Source organism: Canis lupus, chromosome 20 (assembly GCF_048164855.1).
Source record: "Canis lupus baileyi chromosome 20, mCanLup2.hap1, whole genome shotgun sequence".
In the NCBI taxonomy this organism is placed as follows: Eukaryota; Metazoa; Chordata; class Mammalia; order Carnivora; family Canidae; genus Canis; species Canis lupus.
Window position 1 is genome coordinate 14,299,404 of NC_132857.1, and position 18,973 is coordinate 14,318,376.

The 18,973-nt window shown below is 37.9% G+C and overlaps 1 long non-coding RNA gene across 1 annotated transcript in view; it reads left to right on the top strand.

Moving 5' to 3' along the window:
• LOC140612051 (uncharacterized) overlaps window positions 1-10,742 on the top strand; it is a 43,145-nt gene extending 32,403 nt beyond the window's left edge. Inside the window, exons 3-4 of the long non-coding RNA XR_012013370.1 lie at window positions 6,447-6,493; window positions 10,372-10,742. This is a non-coding gene — a long non-coding RNA (uncharacterized lncRNA). The remainder of the gene's footprint in view (window positions 1-6,446; window positions 6,494-10,371) is intronic.
• The last annotated feature ends 8,231 nt before the right edge of the window (window positions 10,743-18,973 follow it).

An 18,973-nucleotide genomic window follows, 5' to 3' on the forward strand; every position in this document is an offset into this window, starting at 1 on the left:
CTATGTAAATTGCTCATTTTCCAAAATTCTTTAATTTTTTTTCAGGTGATTTGAAGTGATTTGTATTTCATGGGATCATGTAAGACATCCCTGGTGGCCTAAAATGAGGACAGTTTGATCTTTTTCCTTTTGCTCACCCTCCTCATGGTGCCATATTGTTTCTTTGCTTAGTGTGGATAGGCTGGTGAAAACAATGTGGCTGGCGTGTAGCCAGACAGTGATACCCTGTCCTACCCTTGGATGTGTACTTGGATGTCTGCAAGTTCTCCATGGTGGTATATCTTTCCCTTTACAGAACTAATCAGAGAAATAGAAATGAGTTTTGAGTACTTTGGATCAAAAGTAGTCACTGAATTTAAGGCATTTTATTATTTTATTATTTCAAGTTAATGGGGCCTGTATATTCATCATAATATTAGAGATTTTATGAAAAAGTAGTGTGCCAAGATGATTAATAACAACGGCAACAAAAGCTACCTGCTTTTCAGCCCATATGTACCAGGCACTATTCTAGACATGTTATACAATATCTCTAACCATACCAACAGCTCTTCAAGTTTAGTATCATTTTCTGCATTGTGAGAGAGCACTAAGAATTAGAAGGGTACTTGGGCAAAGTCATCACCCAATCAATGGCAGACCTGAAATTCAAAACTAGGTTTGCTGTGTCCTTTCTACCACCACACAACTGCAACACCATTTGCAAATGTGAACCCGTTCTAAGCCATCAAAGGGAAATTGACTTTACTTTGATGAATATAAGTTCCATATACTGGGTTAAGGTATTTTAACAGATTCAATATGTCTATTTATATCAGGCTTCTTACAGAAGAGTAACAGGATTGTTATCTGGGTTTTCATTTGTAGAATTATGCTTATCTAATGCTACTTTTAATTCTTTACTATCTTCTAAGTATTCCATTTCACCTGATTCTTTTCCTGGAATGGTGGTATGGAAAACATGGTCTATAGTAACAGTGCATAAGAATAGCCTGGCTTTCTTTATAGATAGATGAATAAATGAGGAAAGAAATTTTCCCCAAACCTGAGCACGTAGGCAGATTTGCACACACACAGCTTGACCAAAACCAGTCATTGGACAAAGCTTGGGCAAGAGTTGGTGCTAAATAGGAAGGAGAACAAAGGTCATGGAGAGGTACAAAAAACAGGGAGCAGATATTGGTAAATTTTACATGTACAGTAGTACTGATATTATAGTGAATGTCTGCTCAATAAATTATTCTCATTTTCCGCCTCTGCCTATTTATTGGTTGGTCACCATCACTCTATAAGGGTGATGGGAAGAAATAAGAAGTATAGGTCTTTTTTCTTTTCTTTTATTTGAGGATAGTTGACACACAAGGAAGTAGAGGTCTTAATATAGATTCTAGAAAGTGAAAACTGCCTTTTATAGCTCTAAAACCAAAGCTTTTGGCCTCAATGTAGATTGTAGATATATCTATACTCTTTATTACCTGGGTTTTTTCATTTGCTTGTATCTTCATGTTCCATTTCTGTTTTGTCTGAAAAGAAAATGAAATAGAATTACCTCCTACACTCATACTGCTATTGACATTAAATTTCATCTTCTTTTATTATGATCAGCAAAGTTACTCATAACATTGGAATTTGTTTTTTGGTTTTGGAGTTATAGCTACTGCTGTTGTTGGAATAATTAGTATTGCTTTGGCACTGTGTTCCACCTAAACTCATGGCATTTGTGTACTATTTACCTTTCAGAAAAGCTATTTTCGAAGAAGAGAAAGAAAATGGGAGTACAGACTTCCAACAGCACACATTTTTTCTGTTCTCTCCTTGGCTCTAAAAGAGGATGCGTGAAACAGAATTTCAGTCTGTAATTAATGCAGCTCTCCATAAGATAAGAGGTTCTTTTATCTATAGAAAAATTGCTGCACTAATTCTCTTTTTTAAAGATGTATTTATTTATTTATTCATGAGAATCACAGAGAGAGAGAGAGAGGCAGAAACACATGCAGAGGGAGAAGCAGGCTCCATGCAGGGAGCCAGACATGGGACTCGATCCCCCGTCTCCAGGATCACGCCCTGGGCCAAAGGTGGCAGTAAACTGCTGAGCCACCCGGGCTGCCCTGCACTAATTCTCAATGAGAATCAGAATGCTCTAGTGAATGCCCTTTTAACAAGAGGAATTTACCTTTTCTAATCAAGTTTTAATATTTTGTCACAGGAAAACTAGAGGTGAATAAACATGCAATGATAATTTATTTTATTTTTTATTTTTTAATTAATTTATTTAAATATTTTATTTATTTATTTATTCATGAGAGACACAGAGAGAGAGAGAGAGAGGCAGAGACACAGGTAGAGGGAGAAGCAGGCTCCATGAAGGGACCCCGACGTGGGACTTGATCCCGGGGCTCCAGGATCATGCCCTGGGTCGAAGGTGGCGCTAAACCGCTGAGCCACCCGGGCTGCCCAATAATATTATTTTATAGAGCTGAATCTATAAACCTTAAATATTAATACTATGTTTAGATAAATGCTGAATAGAGATTACATTCAGAATTTCCAAATAATATTGACTGTATAGTAATGTATTTGTAAGCACAAACCTTAATTGGTTGCAACTTAGTTCCAGCTCTTTGCGGGGGGTGGGGGGTGGGGGGGCAGGGGGATACACCGGGGAGGGTGGACAACTTGGGAAATGCATCCTCATTTGACATAGTGAGGAAAAAGGGTTGTTCTGTGTTATATCCTAAAGTACTCTCCAAACAAGGAAGAAACCTCTGCTGTTTCTATCTTTATTTAAATATCTCCTTGTAGAACACACATTGCAATTCACAAATATTTTCTTTATATATATATAAATATATATAAATATATATTTAAAGATTTTATTTATTTATTTTCTTTAATCTTTAATCTTTAATCTTTAAATATATATATTTAAAGATTTTATTTATTTATTTTCTTTATATATATATAAATATAAATATATAAAAATATATATATTTAAAGATTTTATTTATTTATTCATGAGAGACACACAGAGAGAGGCAGAGAGATAAGCAGGCTCCATGCAAGGAGCCTGATGTGGGATTTGATCCCTGGACTCCAGGATCACGCCCTGGGCCGAAGACAGGTGCTAAACTGCTGAGCCACCCAGGCATGTCCCTATTTTCTTTATATATGTTTTGTGTGTGGGCTTGGAATAATTGGTAATGCATTGGCACTGTGTTCCACCTAAATGCATGGCATTTGTATACTATTCAGCTTTTTTAAAAACCTATTTTCCAAAACTAAAAGAAGAATGAGAGTATAGCAAATGACTAGAAGTTAGAGACCACAAGATTCTTCTCTGAGCTCTTGTCAAAGAAGACCCCACTGGAACACAATAATAACCGTGTCACACTGGTAACCTATTGGCTATTTTTTTTTTTTTTTTTTAGATTTTATTTACTTATTTGAAAGAGAGAGAGCACAAGCAGGGAGGAGGGGCAGAGAGAGAGGGAGAAACAGATTCCCCACTGAGCAGGGAGCCCAATGCCAGGCTGGATCCCAGGACCTTGAGATCATGATCTGAGCCTAAGGCAGACTCTTAACCAACTGAGCCACTCAGGCACCCCTCTGTTGGCCCTTTGTATGTTCCTCATTTTCCACAACATACATAGCTAGATAACCGTTCTTTCCCTTCCATCGTGATACCATGTGATGCAGGTGTGAAGGGAGTAGATAGGTTTGTCACTGGGCACAAAGGTTCAGATGCATGCTTAAAGCAGGAATTTAGGTAGTTTCACTAAATAATGTGCATGATTTCTGGTGTGATTGCTGCAAGTAAAAATGAATGGGTAGTTTCAGCAATAAAGTTATTGTTATTTAAGGTACAGGAACAATTTTCATTTAAGTGATGTTTGCAATACTAAAAAACCTGAAGACAATACTATAGAGAGTAGCAGTCTAGCTTCTGTGTCTGTCCAATGTTCACTTTTCTCTTGCATGTCGCCCATACCTGTGGATGCACACATACACATGTGTGGAAAAGGGTTCTTTCTTACATGTTCACAAAGAGATAGGACTTTTAAGCTCAGAACCTCTTAAGAGTAAGAAACTTTTCTTGGTAGACAATCAACAGATTCTGAGAGAACAAATCTGACAGAGGCCTTTTCCTTGGTTCTTTTTGTTCATATTGTTCACTCTCACACAAGGAGGGCTGCTAGGTAGGGTAAGACCCTCAAAGGAGATGAAAGTGAATTATTCCGGACCAGCTGCCAAGCAATCCTAAGCTTCAGTTAACCTGGTATCTCTTTTCCTTGCCTCTGGCCTTCAGTTTTCCTTTTGTATCTTGAAAATCACATTGATATTAAATTGGGTCAGTGGGGAAAAAAATCTGTCACCAACTACTGCTTATAATTTTGGGGCCCAAGAAAACATTTGGCAAATAACCCTTATCTTGAGCGCACACCATACAAGACTCCTAGGGTGGTATTTAAATCTATTCATCTTAGGAAAAGATGATTATTTTAGACTTGAATTTCCACAATCAGAACATTTGCCTAATGCCATTAAATCAATATAAGTGGATATATACCCCACAGAAGTCCCTGTAATATACGCCAGTGGACATGAACAAAAATATTCATAGTAACACTATTTAAAATAGACTGAACAATTTGGAAATAGCCTAAATAACCACTGACAGGAAAATAAAGTGTGGCATAGTCACATACAGAGTGCTGTAAAACAGTAAATATGGACTACAACTACATACAAAATATGATTTTTTAAAAGATTTTATCTATTTGTTTTTTTGTTTGTTTGTTTGTTTTTTTGAGAGAGAAAGTGAGAGAGAGCTCATGAGTGGGGTGAAAGGCAAAGGGAAAGGCGGGGCTTGATCCAGGCACTGACTGGTCATCTAGGTGCCCCTAAAATAATGATTCTTAACATAATATTGTGTGAATAAGTTCCAGGGGCACCTGGGTGGCTTCATTGGTTAAGCGTCTGACTCTTGACTTTGGCTCAGGTCATGATCTCAGGGTTGTGGGATGCTCTGAGCTGAGTGGGGAGTCTGCTTCTCTTCCCTCTCCCTCTGCCCCTCTCCCTGCTGCATTCTCTCTCCCTCTCTCAAATAAATAAATAAATAAATAAATCTTTTTTAAAAAGTAAGTTTCAAAGATTACTTACAGCATGTAAGAGCCACTTTAAAGGAAAAAATGAACTAAAGAATTTACTTAGTAGTTATGTGTATACATGTAGTAATAACACTAAATAAAAGTGCAGGGCAGCCCTGGTGGCTCAGTGGTTTAGCGCCGCCTTCAGCCCAGGGCGTGATCCTGGATACCCCAGATCGAGTCCCACACTGGGCTCCCTGCGTGGAGCCTGCTTCTCCCTTTGCCTGTGTCTCTGCCTCTCTCTCTCTCTCTGTGTGCCTCTCATGAATAAATAAATAAAATCTTAAAAAAAAAAATAAAAAATTGGGCAGCCCCAGTGGCGCAGCGGTTTAGCGCCGCCTGCGTTCGGGGTGTGATCCTGGAGACCGGGGATCGAGTCCCACGTCGGGCTCCCTGCATGGAGCCCGCTTCTCCCTGTCTCTGCCTCTCTCTGTGTGTGTGTGTGTCTCTATGAATAAATAAATAAATCTTTAAAAAAAACAAAAAAATAAAAAATAAAAATAAAAGTGCGAAGAATAGTGGTTATATTCGGTGTGGGGAGGGAGGGATGTAGGATGGAAAAATGGCATATAGGTAGATTATTGTCAGTGTTTTGAACATGAAACAGTTTGCTTATGTTTGTTAAATAGTTAATGTTTGCTTATAAAATTAATAAGCATTAATAATCAAACAAAAAGACCATGCATGTGGTAAAAACCAACATGAAATAAAATATTGACAGATTACATGGTGATTTTTTAAAAAGATTTTATTTATTTATTTGTGAGAGAGAAAGAGAGAGAGAGTATGAGTTGGGGGGTGGGGAGGAGAGAGAAGCAGACTCCCCACTGAACTCAGAGCTTAACTTGGGGCTCAATCCTAGGACCCTGAGATCATGACCTAAAGCGAAGGCAGACACTTAACCAACTGAGCCACCCAGGTGCTCCAGTATGGCAATTTTTACATAAAATAGTTTTGTGCAAAATAAAATAACAAAAGACTGAAGTCATCATAACAGCAACATACTACAGGATTTGGATCTGGCCACTTCCAATTGCCCCTCACCTCTGATCTATCCTTCCCTGATTACTTTGGGAGCCATCTCCCTTCTAGTTTGAATCCTTAATAGTGGATATTCCCTGTCATTTTATCATTGTTTCTCTTCTCTTGTCCCTATGTAATTTTTCCTTTGAAGAGCACATTTACTCCCATCTCTCCAATTGCCTTTCAGAGGACTCCCCAGAGATATCCACCCAACACTGATTTCCCTCCAGCAGCATAATTTCAGCTACTCACGGGTTATCTCTCCTTGGATTCTAGGTAGGCATTTTCTACCTCAACCACCAGGATGACCATGAACTAGTCAGGTAAGCTCTCTCTATTTATTTCCTCATCTCCAAAAGGAAAGTTCTGTGCATATAATTTCTAAGGTCCTCACCATCTCTAAATTTCTGTGAATTTATGGGGCATCTGGGTGGCTCAGTTGGTTAAGCATCTGACTTTGGCTCAGATCAGGATCTCAGGGCCCTGGGATAGAGCCCCACATTGGGCTCTATGCTCAGCAAGGAGTCTACTTGTTCCCCTGCCCCTCCTCCCACTTGCATACTCTCTCTCCCTGTCTCAAATAAATAGATAAAATCTTTAAAATAAATAAAAATGAAAATAATTTTCTGTGATTTTATGGATTATTGACTCCTGTTGACATTAGCTGTTTGTCTAGGATACCACCATTATTCTAAGCTTATTTTGACCTATATCTAATTTTGTTTGCTTGTACTCAATCTGATACAAAATCTTGTAATTTCTTCTTTTGATATGTCCCTTAAATTTACTCCACTTTTCCTATTTCCCTGTTGTTGTTGTTGTTGTTTTTAAGATTTTATTTGTTTATTCATGAGAGACACAGAGAGAGAGAGAGGCAGAGACATAGGCAGAGGGAGAAGCCGGCCCCCTGCAGGGAGCGTGATGTGGTACTTGATCCCCGGACTCAGGATCATGCTTGAACCAAAGGCTCAACCACTGAGCCACCCAGGCATGCCCCTTATGGTGACTTTATACCTGGATTACTTTAAATATATCTTAACAGATTTTCCTTCTTCCCACTCCCTCCTTCTTTCGCATACCACTTCCAGATTATTCGTGAAAATAGCTTAGAAAAATTTTGTCAGACCAGTTTAAGAACCCATGATTCCGTATTACCTACTAAAGCAATTCCATATCCCTAACAACTTTAAGATCCTCTATAATGCATATGATCCTCTATCCAACTTTCTCTCTCACCGTTCCTCAGCACTTATTTTACATTGAAACTAGAGTCATTAATGTCACACAGATATGTACAATAATTTCTGCCTCTGAACCTTTCTGTGAATTCCTCAAGCCAAAATGTTCTCTTTTTTTTAAAACCAAAGATGCCCATTTCTCAAGGACCAACTAAAATTTCACCTATTTACAGCTTTCTCGAATATCTTAAATTACTGGTGAACTTTTTCTCTCTTCTCATTCAAATACTATACCAGTTAAAACTTGATTATGAACAATTGATTATTATTATTTTTTTTAATTTTTCAAATTACTAGGATCTTAAAATCTTCCAACTAAATTACAATATTCCTTTTTTTTTTTTTTTTTTTTGTTTTTTTTAAATTACAATATTCCTAAAGGCAGGAACCATACCTCAAACCTTTCCTATGGTCCCCTTAGTATTCATTCAGTAAATATTAATCTCTACAATAGAAAATGTGTACATGCTAAAAAAAAAGTATCTATGAGAATATGTTCAATTTAACCCTTACTGAGCACTTGTATAATGCACTGTGATAGGCACAAGGGTCCTTCAAAGTTGAATACAATTCTTCTCAAGAATCCCACAATCTGGGCAGCCCAGGTGGCTCAGAGGTTTGGCACCGCCTTCAGCCCAGGGTGTGATCCTGGAGACCTGGGATGGAGTCCCACATTGGGCTTCCTGCATGGAGCCTGCTTCTCCCTCTGGCTGTGTCTCTGCCTCTCTCTCTCTCTCTCTCTCTGTGTCCCTAATGAATAAATAAATAAAATCTTAAAAAAAAAAAAAAAGAATCCCACAATCTATTGAACTTGGGGTAACACATGCTTCTACTTTCAAATTTTTAGACTTAAAACTAGCCTAGGTATTAGTTATGTCCAAGTGCTATTATTTTTTATTTATTTTTAAAAAATATTTTATTTATTTATTCATGAGAGACACAGAGAGAGAGAGAGAGAGACAGACAGACAGACCGACACAGGCAGAAGCAGGCTCCATGCAGGGAGCCCAACGTGGGACCCAATCCCAGGTCTCCAGGATCACACCCTGGGCGGAAGGCGGCGCTAAACCCCTGAGCCACCCGGGCCCCCAAGTGCTTTTAACATCTCTAATTGTAGGTTTCACAGGCACTCCAATCAACTTGTTTATTGCTTGCCTGTCTTCCCAGTACAACTGTGTCAAATTTTGCTTTAAAGCTATGTTATTAGCCCTATTTAAAAATTGTTATATTGCAGGGATGTCTGGCTGGCTCAGTTGGTGGAGCATGTGACTCTTGATCTTAGATTGGAGAGTGGAGCCCCACATTGGGTGTGGAGATTACTTAAAAATAAATCTATAAAAAAATATTATATTGTCCTGAGAATTGTTCATCTTATTATTTAATCCTCAATGACATATCTTTCCTTACAGAATATTTTGTTTGATACTAACATAGAAACCACAGATTTCTTTTTAGAATTTGCCTGTTTTATTTTCAATTTTTTTGCTTCAAATTATGCTTTTAGGTATTCCTATTATAAAGAGTGTAGAGATGATTTCTTTTTTCTCAGTCCAACTGAGAATCTCTGCCTTTAATAGGAGCATTTAGTCCATTTATATGTATTATAATTTCTAATACATTTAGAGTTATTTCTCTTATTTTGGATCTTTTCTTTTCTTTTAAAAAATTCTTTCTTGGGACACCTGGCTGGCTCAGCTGTTGAGTGCTTGCCTTTGGCCCAGGGCATGATCCTGAAGTACCAGGATCGAGTCCCACGTCGGGCTCCCCGCATGGAGCCTGCTTCTCACTCTGCCTGTGTTCCTGCCTCTCTCCCTTCCTCTGTCTCCCTCTGAATAAATAAATAAAATCTTTAAAAATAATAATAATAAATAAATAAATAAATAAATAAATAAATCTTTCTAGCTCTCTTTTGGATCGATTTCAGTTTTTCCTTATTTCCTCCCATTAATGCTTTGGACAGTAGATACCCTATAACAATTCTCTTCGTGTTTAATCCCTAAATTTAAAAACCATATTCATATACTTAAAGTCAATCAATTGCTCTAACAATTTTTTTTTTTTTTTTTTTTAAGATTTTATTTATTTATTCATGATAGTCACACAGAGAGAGACAGAGAGGCAGAGACACAGGCAGAGGGAGAAGCAGGCTCCATGCTGGGAGCCCGATGTGGGATTCGATCCTGGGTCTCCAGGATCGCGCCCCAGGCCAAAGGCAGGCGCCAAACCGCTGCGCCACCCAGGGATCCCGCTCTAACAATTTTTTAAACAATACAAGAAACTTATACCTTTTTAACTTTGATCATTCCTTCTTTGTGTTACATGCAATTGTTTTCTGAATTTTAGTTCTTTATATAATCCCAAATTAGATATTGTTATTTAATTACATATTTATTCAGTTACATATTTAACAATTACTTTGCTCATCATTGTTTATTGCACTTAAATTGTCTGGGTAATATTTCTCTTCCCAAAGTCCACCCTTCAGAAATTGTTATTGAGTTGATTGTATGTATGTATGTGTATATTTAAATGCATAAATGGGGATCCCTGGGTGGCGCAGCGGTTTGGCGCCTGCCTTTGGCCCAGGGCGCGATCCTGGAGACCCAGGATCAAATCCCACGTCGGGCTCCTGGTGCATGGAGCCTGCTTCTCCCTCTGCCTATGTCTCTGCCTCTCTCTCTCTCTCTGTGACTAGCATAAATAAATAAAAGTTTAAACAAAAAAAAAATGCATAAATGTATAGTTATGTTGGGTATTTATATGTCCAGAAATGTTTTTTTTCCCTCATGCTCTTTAATGATTATCAAAGTATGGATTTATAGGTTAGCAGTTATTTTTTCTCAGCATTTTCAAGATATTACTTTATTCTTTTGGTTTCTATTGTTGTTAGGATAATCAACATTTAAAGATAATGTCTTTTTTATCTGGTTACTTTTTTTAAAAAATTTATTTATTTATGATAGTCACACAGGGAGAGAGAGAGAGAGAGGCAGAGACACAGGCAGAGGGAGAAGCAGGCTCCATGCACCAGGAGCCCAACGTGGGATTTGATACCAGGTCTCCAGGATCGCGCCCTGGGCCAAAGGCAGGCGCCAAACCGCTGCGCCACCCAGGGATCCCTATCTGGTTACTTTTAATATATTTTCTTTCCTTTGATTTTCTTTTCTTCGAATTTTCCCACACTGTGTCCAAGTATATATTTTTATTTGGGTCTCATTGTGCTTTCAGAATCTGAGGACTCATGTCTTTATTCTGGAAAATTCTCAGCTATTATTTCTTTGACTATTATGTCTCCTGATTATCTGTATTCTCTTTTTCTGATAACCCAAATAATTCTTCTCATTCTTCCATATCTTTTACTCTTTTAAGTATCTTTATCTTCCAATTTACTAATTTTCCTTTTTTGTAAAAAAAATTTCTTTTTAACTGAGTTTTAAAATTAAACAACTATATTTTATGTGTTTGGAAGTTCTGTCTTGTTCATTTTTCAATTTTTACTGTTTTTTAATCTCCATGTATCTTATACTTTGCTTACATTTAGATTAATTGTTTTAGGTCTTTATTTTGCATGCTCATTTTATAGTCTTAAGCTAGTAGCTCTATTATCTGAAGTTACTGGGAATTTAACTCTTATGTTTATTGTCTCTGTGGCTTCTTATTCATGGTGAAGTTCCTTCTCCCCTACACATGCCTTATAGCTTTTGATTGAACTCATCTCTATTTTTATTTATTTATTTAAATTTTTATTTATTTATGATAGTCACCGAGAGAGAGGGAGAGAGGCAGAGACACAGGCAGAGGGAGAAGCAGGCTCCACGCACCGGGAGCCCGACGTGGGATTCGATCCCGGGTCTCCAGGATCGCGCCCTGGGCCAAAGGCAGGCGCCAAATCGCTGCGCCACCCAGGGATCCCTGAACTCATCTTTATAGCAAGGCTTTATCTGTAGGAATCCTGCATGGATTATATTGAAGGTATGACCCTCCCAAGCAGTTTTCCATTTGCCTCTATTGATATTGAGCAAATCTGTGTTATCATTCAGTGGGTCATTTTATGTGGATTTCTAGGCTGAAAGATTCCTAGACCATTTAGACAATGTGAATTCAAATCCAAACCTACATGAAGCTTTCTTATGTTTCCCCCCACGGAAAGCCCAGGCCAAGACAAGCAAAATTCCTTATCATCTGCCAGTGCCCATAGTTGATTTTTTTTTCTTTTATGGAGGGTGGAGCCCTTATTGATCCTGGCTTTATGCAAGGGTTTCAGTTCTAACTACTTCACTGACACTCAAGGCCTAATTTCCTGCATTTGTGTGGGCTTTCATAGGTCATACCAAGACTAGAAATTCCCCTCAAGTTTGCTAGAATATCAATTCACGCCTAGTTTTTGGTATTTTTCTTCCCTCTTAATTTTTAGTACTCGGGGATTTACTTTCCATAATTGTAAGCCCATCAATGCATTTAATGCTATTCTTCAGAAGACATGCCACTATCTAATCTGATTTATGCTATAATCAGAATCTGAATCTGAAATTCAAACCCACTGTTTTAGATCTGAGTCTTGCTTCTCTAATGACCTTTGTGGACTTGACATTCTATACTATTCTAGAAGCAACCTCACCCAGGACTCAGACTTTGTTTGTTTGTTTGTTTTCTAAAGATTTTATTTATTTATTCATGAGAGACACAGGGACGGAGAGGCAGAGACATAGGCAGAGGGAGAAGTAGGTTCCATGCAGGGAGCCCGATATGGGACTCCATCCCAGGACTCCGGGATCACACTGCTGAGCCACCCAGGCGTCCCAGGACTCAAACTTTGAAGCTCTTTCCCTTCATTCCTATGCCTGCCCCAACTTCCAGAGATTCTGACTTCTACCAGAGTAGAAAGAATATTGTCCAACAACAGCCTCCTATCTCATTACCAAATCAATACCCTCTTATCTTCAGGTCCATCCTTAACATTGCCTCTAGACTGACTTTTTCTAAAACCCAGATCTGATTATGCAGCCCCCTATATAAAATCCTCTGCATCAAAACGAAGCCTGTTCTATTAAAAAAGAAAAGGGGCTATATTAAAATATGTCAATGTAATAAAAGCCAAAGAAAGGCTTTAGAAATGTTCTAGATTAAAAGAGTGAAAGGATGCAACAACTAAATGCAATACTTTACCTTAGAATGAATCCTTTACTGGAAGGGAGAAAATGCTATAAAAGATGTTACTACTTCAGTCAACAAAATTGGCATATGAATTCCAGATTAGATATTAGATAAAATCCTGATTAGATATCAGGATTAAAGTTGATAACTATCCTAAGATTTTTTTAAAAGATTTTATTTATTTATTCATGAGAGACACAGAGAGGAGCAGAGACATAGGCAGAGGGAGAAGCAGGCTCCATGCAGGGAACCCGGTATGGGACTGGATCCCAAGACCCCAGGATCATGCTCTGGGCTGAAGGCAAATGCTCAACTGCCATGCCACCCAGGCATCCTTCTGTGATTATAAAGAGAGTATCCCAATTGTTAGGAAAAACACACAGAAGTACTTTGGAGAAGAGGGCCATGATTATTCCTAAATAGTACAGAAAAAATATATGTGTGTGTGTGTGTGTACATGTAATACATAATACATAATAAAAAGGAGAGTGAGAAATCAATGAAAAGCAAATGGGACAAAATATTAACAATAAGGTAATCTGGATAAAGGATATATACATTGGGGACAGCAGTTGAGTGTCTGCCTTTGGCTCAGGGCATGACCCTGGAGTCCCAGAATCCAGTTCTGAATCGGACTCCCTGTGGAGCCTGCTTCTCCCTCTGCCTATGTCTCTGCCTCTCTCTCTCTCTCTGTGTCTTTCATGAATAAATAAATAAAATCTTTTTTTTTTTTAAAGGATATATACTGGTGTTTCTTATACTATTTATACTTGCAACTTTTCTGTAATTTACAAATAAAAATTTAAAATGAAAACCCTCCACTGTTTCTCCACTGCCTGAGGATGTAATTAGGCACTTAGTAACCTGGTTCTGACTCCTTTCTAACTACAACTGCTACCATTTCCCCCCCCTTATACCTCAATTAGCAGGTCAGTGCTTCCCATTTCCCAAACACACTAGAGCTTCTACCCTTTGCTTATGTAGGTCCCTATGTCTGGAGTTTATTCTGCTCCTTTTCTGCTCAGAAAATCCTCATTTCTTCAAGGTCCAGCTCAAGATGATCTCTTCCATAAAGTTCTCTGAAAAATCTTACAGAAAGCTAGAATGAAAAATATACTTTGTTTAAAATGAGAAACATGGAAAAGAAAAAAATTTGAAACTGTTAGCTCATTTCATTTTACAAATTTTTTAGTTTATTTATTTATTTAAGTAATCTCTGCACCCAATGTGGGGCCTGAACTCACTAACCCGGTATCAAGAGTCACATGCTCTTTCCCCTGTGCCAGTCATGTGTCCCACAAATATTTTTTTTTAAATTTTTTTATTTATTCATGATAGTCACACAGAGAGAGAGAGAGAGAGGCAGAGACACAGGCAGAGGGAGAAGCAGGCTCCATGCACCGGGAGCGCGACGTGGGATTCGATCCTGGGTATCCAGGATCGCGCCCTGGGCCAAAGGCAGGCGCCAAACCGCTGCGCCACCCAGGGATCCCCCCACAAATATTTTTAACTTTAAAATTCTCATAATGATTTAGTGTATATTACTTCAAAGGTTTTACTCAACAGGAAATTTTGACTTGAAACTTTCTACTATATTTCTAATATATTAGAATATGTTATGCTATATTTAACTTTTTGTACATCTATAAGATTGCATGCTGTATCATAATTGAGTATTGGTTTCACCAATCACAGTGTGGAATGGGAACTATCTTATCTTCATATTCTCTCTAACATTTGGCAAGATGCCTAGGATGTAGTGGAGTCTAAATAAATTGAATGGTTATTGTGTAAAATAACCTAATTACCAAATATAATTTTAAAATGCATATACACTCATCTCCCAAGTTTAACATCACTATCATCCTGGCAAATACATAGCAAACACTTAGCAAAAATGTTTTCACTGAACCTATTCCTTCCCATGAGCAATCTAATAAATAGAATTCATATTTCTCCTGTTCTCATCATGCAAAATGACATGTAATGGGTGGGTGAGTAAGGGCTATTGTTCTATATACATAGTGAAGCCCTTTTTTTTTTTTTTTTTTAAGATTTTACTTATTTATTCATGGGGGACACAGAGAGAGAGAGAGAGAGAGAGAGGCAGAGAGAGAAGCAGGCTCCATGCAGGGAGCCCGATGCAGGACCCGATTCCGGGTCTCCAAGACCACGCCCCGGGTGGAAGGCAGGAGCTAAACCGCTGAGCCACTCAGGGATCCCCGTAGTGAAGCCTTTTTTAACCTCAAATTTACATAGAACCCGATCGAGTTATGGTCAGTATTTGAAAATCTCACTAGACTCAAAGCAATTTGTAAGTAACAAAATTCCATTTTAAGTTTGTCTCTGGTTTCTTAGGCTGTGTGTTATTTTATTTTATTTTATTTTATTTTATTTATTTTTAATTTTTTTTTTAGGCTGTGTTTTAAAAATACTTTGTTTATAGGTAAATTAGTACTTGGATAAACATAACATCTATGTGGCTAGATTTGTCAGATGAATGTGTGTATTCATCTATCTCTGTGTTTAGAAAATAAGTTATTTTATATTTTAAATTTATCAAGATGATTATATCAGTGGATATTTAAATAAGCACCGAAGGGCAACCCTGTCAGGACCCCTCTCATTCCTGAGAGCTTTCTCTGTATCTTTGCTTAATAAACTTCTATCCCTTTAAAAAAAATAAAATAAAAAATAAAAGATAAATAAATAAATAAGCACTGAAGAGATCTAAAAGTTTTCCCTTCTTCCCTTATAGGTTCTTTTTTTTTTTTTTTTAAGATTTTATTTATTTATTCATGAGAGACACACACAGAGAGAGAGAGAGAGAGAGAGAGAGGCAAAGACATAGGCAGAGGGAGAAGCAGGCTCCATGCAAAGAGCCCGACATGGGACTCTATCCCGGGTCTCCAGGATCAGGCCCTGGGCGGAAGGGAAGCACTCAACCCCTGAGCCACCCAGGCGTCCAAGCACATAAATTTCTTAGGTAAAAAGTTCCATCTAAGGTAATAGCTGTCTTCCTGACTGGCCCCTTTTTCCCAAATTTAGGCCATTAGAGTGGAGGAAGAGATTTTCATGAATCTGCTGGGTTTTGATTGCTTTTAGATCAAAATAATCCTCAAGACCAAAGTGGCGTATTTTGGGATAGCAAATTCTTCTCTTCATCACCATATATTTTCTAAGGGATAAAGAAAAAACAGGGGTGCCTGGATGGCTCAGTCGGTTGGGCATTTGCCTTCTCTCTGATTGTGATTCTAGAATTCTGGGATCAAGCCGGCGCCCTGCAATGGGCTCCCTGCTCACTGGGGATCCTGCTTCTCCCTCTCCTCCCTGCTCCTGCTATCTCTTTCGCTGTCACTATCTCTCTGTCGTTATCTCGGTTCCTCTCTCAAATAAATAAATAAAATCTTAAAAAAAAAAAAAAAGAAAAAAGAAAGCAGCAATGGCTTCAAAAAAAAAAAAAAAAAAAGAATAAAGAAAAACAGTCCCTTCTAGGATTTAAAGTGAAAAAATCAGGGACGCCTGGGTGGCTCAGCGGTTGAGTGTGTGCCTTTGGCTCAGGGTGTGATCCCAGTTCAGGGATCGAGTCCCACATCAAGCTCCCTGATGGGGGGGGAGGAGCCTGCATCTCTCTCTGCCTGTGTTTCTGCCTCTCTGTGTCTTTCATGAATAAATAAATAAAATCTTAAAAAAAAAGTAAAGTGAAAAAATCAAAGTAAATTTATATTTTTATAGTCTGCAACCTAATGAAAATGACATGCACAACTTTCCCCAAATCTAATTTAAATCTTAGTTAAGAATATCCTAGCATATCAGTTGTTTCCTGGCATTTTAACTAATATTTGAAGAAGTGAGAAGGAATATTTTCCTCCCTTTTTAAAAGGAACAGTTAAATAACTGTTAAAAATTTTATTTTTTTATTACAAAGTTGTAAAATTTTGAGTGTTATCATGTTTTAGTGCAACAGGAAGTCTATAGATTCTGATATTAGGTGTCTTAGTCCACAGTCTTTACAAATAAAAAGTCTTACTTTGTATTTCCTTGAATCTCCCCTTCACATTACAATTCATAGTGAAGCAGGAGAGCAAGGTTCTTGTCTTGTCTCACAGGGCCAAGAATGAATCTTGCATACAAAGGAGAACAAGTAAAGCAATAGAGTTTTACTAAGTGAGGATTCAGAAAAGGCCCTCAGGAGTGAGAGAGGTCCCATCTGAGGTGCCATATGATGTAGAAAAGACATTAGGATTTGAAACCAATGGCCAAGAAAGAATTCTTGAGATGTCTTTGGTGCAAAAAGGTGATTTTTATTAAAGCAGGGCAACAGGACCCATGGGCAGAAAGAGCTGCATTGGGGTCATGAGGAGCGGCCCATTATATACTTTCAAGTTGGGAGGGGCTTAGGGATAGTGTTAATCTCTGAGAAATTTTGGAAGCAAGGTTTCCACGACCTTGAAGGGGCTAGCTATTGTTGGGAAAATGTCATTTATTACTGTCTAATAAAATCTTAGTCATGAGACCCTTCAGATGTGTATCAGTGGGCCCTATGCTCAGTGGATGATTGTCAATATGTATCTTGGGGGTGTGGTTAGATATAAAGGAAATTTCTACAGGAATTTTTATATGTTAAAGTAGACTTACAAGATCCAGGGGCTCGGGCTCAGATTGCCTTTTGCCCTTAGCAAAATATCAACATCAAGGCAATTGAGTCCCTAGAGGAATGTCACTCTGCCTGTTTCAAGGACTTGTCAATGGGCTATAGATAGTAAGGAAATTTAATAATTTCTCTTCTGCCTTTGTTTCCCACATCAGTAGCATTTGATTTCTTTTCAGTATAGCTATTCCTTTCATAAGTTAAAAATTGAAGATGTGCTGCAACCAGAGTTCTTGAATTACAAAGCTCAGTGATTATATTTGATATAAGATCCTCTGGTCTACAATTAGGTAGTAACGAGAACATGCTGTTGACTCAGAAAGGTTAAGAGGCTTGTATGTGATGACCCAGAATAAATCCTAACTCCTTGAGTTCTAATAATAAGCTACACCACATTATTTTCTTTCTTTCCTTTACTTCTTTGCCCCACATATGACATGTAACTCAAAGAACTAGAGATGTCTTTCCTGGAAGAAAAAGAATTAGATCAGACATAACTGCTATTGGCAAACACTTGCAGGTCTTGGCTCCAGAGAGTAGAACCCATGGGTGGAATTCATAGGCATAACAACACCAACTCAATGTTAAAGACTTTCTAACTTTAACAGATACCTCATAACAGAATGGGTTACTCTGGAAGAATCCAATTTCTCATCAGGGGAAGTGTTCAAGGAGCAGCAGGTGACCATCTGCAAGGCTACTGTCAACACCGGACTAGACACTGCTATACTAATCCAAAGTCTAAGACTATAATCCTGCGATATTGGAGACTTTACACTTATGATATTATTGTCATTCCATCCAGTTCCTGTTCCAATAAAAATCTTGTCTGACATTTTGTCAGTATAGGTTAAAGTCATTGGAAATAGTCACTGCACAGATCTAAGTATCAGTTTCTTGATCCAGAAAGTGAGAGGATTGATGAGATGATTTCTAGAATTCTATTTCTAGCCAGATTCTGAACCCATAAGGAGGGTTCAAAAACTCACTGTGTTTTTGCCTCACTAACCCTTTTTGGTTAACTTCTAAGAAATTTAGTAAATGCATGACATTTTTTAACAACACTTAGAAACTTTGGGAATCTATTCATTTTCACTGATTTAACCTTGGTCATTTTGATTGCTTTTGTCAGTGGGGAAAGATAATATAACATAACTAAAATAATAAATAACCTCCCCAATAATTTGTATAATTGTTTGTTAATCTTGTGACAGGACCTCCAGCTATATTTTGCTAGAGTTAACTAAAAATAGCACATAACTTGCAACTTATGCAAGTTTTCACAATTTAAAAATTGAAGATAATGCTGCAACCAGAGTTCTTAAATTACAAAGCTCAATGATTATATTTGATACAAGATCCTCTGATCTATAATTAGGGACTAATGAGGACATACTATTGACTCAAAAAGGTTGAGAAGCTTGTATATGATGACCCAGAGTAAATCCTAAATCCTTGAGTTCTAATAATAAACCACAGCACTACACATATAGTATGGCATATATCACTTGCAGATTCTTGGGACCAGCATACTCCAGGCTGTTTGAGTATAGAGATGCATCTTCTAGGATTGCCCATACTCTATTCTCTGGGATGCATAACATCCAACCTTTGAGGTCTCTAACATCTCACTTAGGATCCTTCATCCCTACTCTATGGGATTCTTGACACCTCACCTGTGAAATAGCCAATTTCACACCTAGCAGGTGTTCAAATTGAAGCCTCTGGAACCAAAGCTACACTAAGCTGTAAAGGGGGTA